Source organism: Gossypium hirsutum, chromosome D01, assembly GCF_007990345.1.
Source record: "Gossypium hirsutum isolate 1008001.06 chromosome D01, Gossypium_hirsutum_v2.1, whole genome shotgun sequence".
Taxonomy (NCBI): Eukaryota; Viridiplantae; Streptophyta; class Magnoliopsida; order Malvales; family Malvaceae; genus Gossypium; species Gossypium hirsutum.
Genome location: NC_053437.1, coordinates 4,351,914 through 4,356,890, shown reverse-complemented (window position 1 = coordinate 4,356,890; position 4,977 = coordinate 4,351,914). Strand labels below are relative to the sequence as shown.

The window sequence follows — 4,977 nt, the reverse complement described above, 5'->3', positions numbered from 1 at the left end:
CATTAAGTCTAATGTTTGGAGTCTAGATTCATGAAGACTATGATTTTTCCCATTGAATCTCATCGTGATTTAAATATAAATTTTAGTCTAATTAAATTTAAAATTTAAAATTTCAATATTTATACTAAATCGATGTCATGAGTTAATTTACAATGTAATAAGTTTTAAATATTTAACTTAATCACTTCAACTAAAGTATCATTTGGTTTCATATGAACTTGTAATAAATATATTTGTAAACTCACATCTTAAGTGTGTCATAATCTAGTATATATTAAGTCATTGACCAAGTTTATGCCATAAGTCAATCGAGCACCAACTCAATTGAGTAATTACTAAAATATCATTTTTTATAAAGTAAATTTGTAACACCCTAAACCCGGCCTAGACGTCCAGCCCAAGTCTAGAGGGTTACATCATCGATACTAAAATACCACATATATAACGCAATAAGACGAAACTATCTGTCACATAATAGCCATCACAAAGATTAGTTAAGTATATAATCTTCCGAAAGTCATATAATCATAGTTTACCGAAATTCCTAAAGTAGTATTTAAACGAATGATAAAAGCTTGACCGAGCTCCCGTAGCGTCAACCCGTTCAAGTTTGAGAACCACCTGAAATCCAATCAGAAAATAAATGAGTTGTGAACTCAGTGCATAAAAGAGGTTCATTCAAGTGAAATAAAATTGAAAGACCATTCTCAAATGATAAGATTCGATGAAGCAACATAAGTCATTCCAATTGAGATACAGAACAGTTCAATTACAGAAGCAGAAGTTTCAGTTTCATTTACAGAACAAATCGGTTTCACATGCAGGTTTTCCTACCCCTAACCTCTACACACCATCTTCGGCCATCCCAACACACCATTAAGGGCGTTCAATGCCCAGCCAACCCTACACACCATAGAGTCTCAGGTGGTTTATTAGCGAGCGATGTTTGCAAATTTGACCTTGTTAGAGCATAGTGGTTTATTGGCTGAGCTTCAAGTTGAACCGATGTTGGTGCTAGAGGTAAAAGAGGCGTAGAAGTCTAATGATAGTTTGGTTGCCAAAGCAGGTAAGGTGAGGCTAGGAGAAGAATCAGGCTTCGAATTACAAGATAGCGATGTATTGTATTTTAGAGGGCGACTTTGTGTTCCAATAGATGAACTAAGGGATAATATCTTTCGTGAGGCACATAGTAGTTCGTTTACTATGCACTCAGGTAGTAACAAGATGTATTAGGAGCTTCATCTATTTTATTGGTGGCCAAGGATGAAAAGAGATGTGTTAGAGTTTGTGACTCGATTCTTAGCTTGTCAGTAGGTGAAGGCAGTGCATCAAGTTCCTTCAGGTCTTCTTTAGCCTATCCAGATTCTGCAGTGGAAATGGGATAGAGTCACTATGAATTTTGTGACTGGGTTACCTATGTCTCGGTGTAGACACGACGTAATTTAGGTTATCGTGGACAGATTGACGAAGACTACACATTTCTACCAATGCGCATGGACTTCACTCTCCAAAAGTTGGCCAAATTGTATATTGGTGAGATAGTGGGGCTTCACGAGGTGCCGACTTCGATTATTTCAGATAGAGATTCGTGTTTCACTTCAAGATTTTAGAGAGCTCTTCATGAGGCGTTGAGTACCTACATGCACTTTAGTATAGCTTTTCATCCGCAGACTGATGGTCAGTCAGAGCCAGTCATTCAAATTCTCGAGGATATGCTTTGTTGTTGTATCATTGAGTTTTAAGGAGGTTGGGAGGACCATCTTCCCTTGGTCGAGTTTACATACAAAAATAGCTATCAGTCTAGCATTCAGATGGCTCCTTTGGAAGGCATTATATAGTCGTAAGTGCAGGACTCATTTGTGTTGGACAGAACTTAATGAGAGGAAGATTGTTGGTTCAAAGTTGGTCAGAGAGACTAAGGATAAGGTTCGGGTGATCTGGGACAATCTGAAAGTAGCTTTCAATCGTCAAAAGTCATATACAGATTTGAAGCGCAAAGAGATAGAGTTTGCAATGGGCGACAAGGTCTTCCTTAAGGTTTCACATTGGAAGAAAGTTTTACACTTTGGACGTAAAGGGAAATTGAGTCCCAGGTTCATTGGACCTTATGAAGTTCTAGAGAGAGTTGGACCAGTGGCATATCGATTAGCCTTGCCACTAGAGTTAGAGCATATTCATAATGTGTTTCACGTGTCCATGCTTAGGAGGTATCGTTCTGATCCTTCCCATATCTTACCACTTGAGCAGATTGAAGTGAGCCCAGGCTTGTCATATGAAAAAGAGCCAATACAAATTTTGGCCCAAAATATTAAAGAACTTAGGAACAAAAAGATCCTCTTAGTGAAGGTCCTGTGGAGGAATCATGGAGTTGAGGAGGCGACATGGGAGCCAGAGGAGTCCATGAAATTACAGTATCCGCACTGTAACACTCCCAACCCAAATCCGTCGCCGGAATCGAGTTACGGAGCATTACCGGACATATCGGATAACTTATCACTAATTCACAAATAAATGACATACATAGCATACTTTAATCAATACATTACCTAGATATTAGATACATGCCACAATATCAAAAGAAAGGCACATCACTAAAATTTATCTGAGGCCGGGATTGCTCTGGATGCTGGATCGGACACTAGCTTTTTACTAACCTGCGCACGGAAACAACCGTACGCTGAGTATGGGTATACTCAGTGGTATTACCATAATTCAAATTAATAACATTAATCAATAAATTATATACAGTTAATTTATGTCTACAATTATTCGTTAATTGTCTCATACTTTAAATCAACTTGATCATTAATAACAATAAGCAATATTTCAGTCTTATATTTAATGGTATTCATACCCTATTTCACTATCTAAATTTTATTGGATTTTTCACATCTCATTTCAATAATTTATTTCAGTTCATATGAAATTCATTCAATTTATCACTATATTTAGTATCAATTCTATTGCAATTTGTACTCACTAATATCATATAACAAAATTTACTCTTTATCACATCATGAACTTTGGGTTCATATCTTTAAATCTCTTATTTCGATTTCCAATTCACACATCAATTCACAAATTCACTTTTTCATTTCTTCCCATAACTCAATCAATCACATTTATTCAATTTTCTCATTTCAATTATTTACCCCTATTAACAAGACTCGGACCTTGGCGGATACACGGATCCAACCAAACACACCAGAATGGCACCCAGTGCCTCATCGGATAGTTCGAAGCAATAATTGACACCCAGTGTCTCATCGGCAAAGCCGAAGTAAGTTGGTACCCAGTACCTCATCGAATCTATCCGAAGTAACAGTATGACACCCAGTGTCTCATCGACTCAAGGTCGAAGTATCCCTGAACACTTCCAATCCTATGGCATGCCAACTATATCCGACTCAGCCCGACTAGTTAATAGGGTTTCCGAATCACATTTCAATTCAATCACTTTCTCATACTTTCAATTCAAACCATTCCAATTTAATCACCATTTGATTCAATACATTTTTCTATTTCAAATTCACTTCCCACTTTCAAATCAATATACAATTCAGTACCAATACATATTTCACAAATCATACTTCGATTCGAATCAAACCACTTTTCAGTCAATACTCAATTCACGTATTCACACTTATTCATAATTTAATTCACTTTTATTCAATTCATATTTTTAATTCATTCAATTAAATATCAATATTCTCCTTATTTTTATTTACTAAACATATTATTCAAAATTCAACAATTACTATCAATAAATTCAATATCAATACGTATATATATATAAATATTTCATTCGATTCAATCATGATACTCACCTCAATTTTCTTATCATGTATATTAATTTAAATTTTAACAATTAATAATTAAATTCGAATTATGGTAATACTAACCGTAAATTTTCTCGAGTCACTCCTTGATCACCTTCCCCTTTCCTTTCTCGGCAATGACTCTTGCACGGCATTAGCTACGTAATTAAACAATTAAAAATTATTAATACACAATTTCATCAAAACATTTCCATTTATACCTAAACTTTACCTAAATTCTAATTTAATCCCTTATCAATACTAATTTTATTTTCCCAATCTAACTCCATATTCTCTCTTAATTCTTACTATAAACTCATTTAACTCTTCATTTTCACCATAAATCCCTAATTTCGGGATTCTTTCAATTTAGTCCCTACTATTCAAAACTTACACTTTATTTTACAATTCAATCCTTTACTAACTTCTAACTTCAAATTCAATCAATTTAACCCCTAATTCTTTCATTTATTCAACACAATCAATGTCTAGAAATATAATATCTTCCCAAATTTCAACATAAACCATGAAATATTTTGTTCTAGAACTCCAAAAACTCAAAAATTATAAGAAAATAACTTAATTTGACTTACCAATTGAGCTTGAAACCTTGAAACCCCAAATTTTCTTTCTTTCTTTCCTTCCCTTTTTTCTTTTTCTTTACTTTCTCCCCTGTTTTTGTTTGCCTATTCTGTTTCCATTTCTCTTTTTCTATCTTTTATTTCTTTTATTAAATTAGTTTAATATAATAACAATAAAATAATAATATAATATTTCTTACTTAAATAATAAGTAAATATGTAATCATTACTAATATGTATGTATTTCATTCTTCCACATTTCATCATATACACCATGCATTTGTCAACAATTTTATTTATTTGAAATATAATAATATAATGTAATTAATATAATTTACAATATAATAAAATAATAATATACTTTTAAAAAAATCTCAGATTTTATCATGCATATGCCGCCTCATTTATGGGACTTGGCATATTTACCTATTTAGTCCTTTTAACTTTTCTTTAATCTATAATTAAACTTTTATCTCTATTGCAATTTAATCTTTTCTCATAATTAACCTCAATTTAGACAAATTCACTTAATTAAAACTTAATTAACTACATAACTAACTTCGTAAATATTTATAAAA

The 4,977-nt window shown here is 33.2% G+C and overlaps 1 long non-coding RNA gene across 1 annotated transcript; it reads right to left on the bottom strand.

Annotated features, from left to right (window-relative positions):
* Positions 1 to 450: 450 nt before the first annotated feature.
* LOC121213769 (uncharacterized) lies at positions 451 to 4,449 on the bottom strand. Its single transcript, XR_005909189.1, has 3 exons — positions 4,412 to 4,449; positions 3,903 to 3,976; positions 451 to 621 (listed from the first exon to the last, which is right to left on the bottom strand). It is a non-coding gene; the product is annotated as an uncharacterized lncRNA (long non-coding RNA).
* Positions 4,450 to 4,977: the final 528 nt, after the last annotated feature.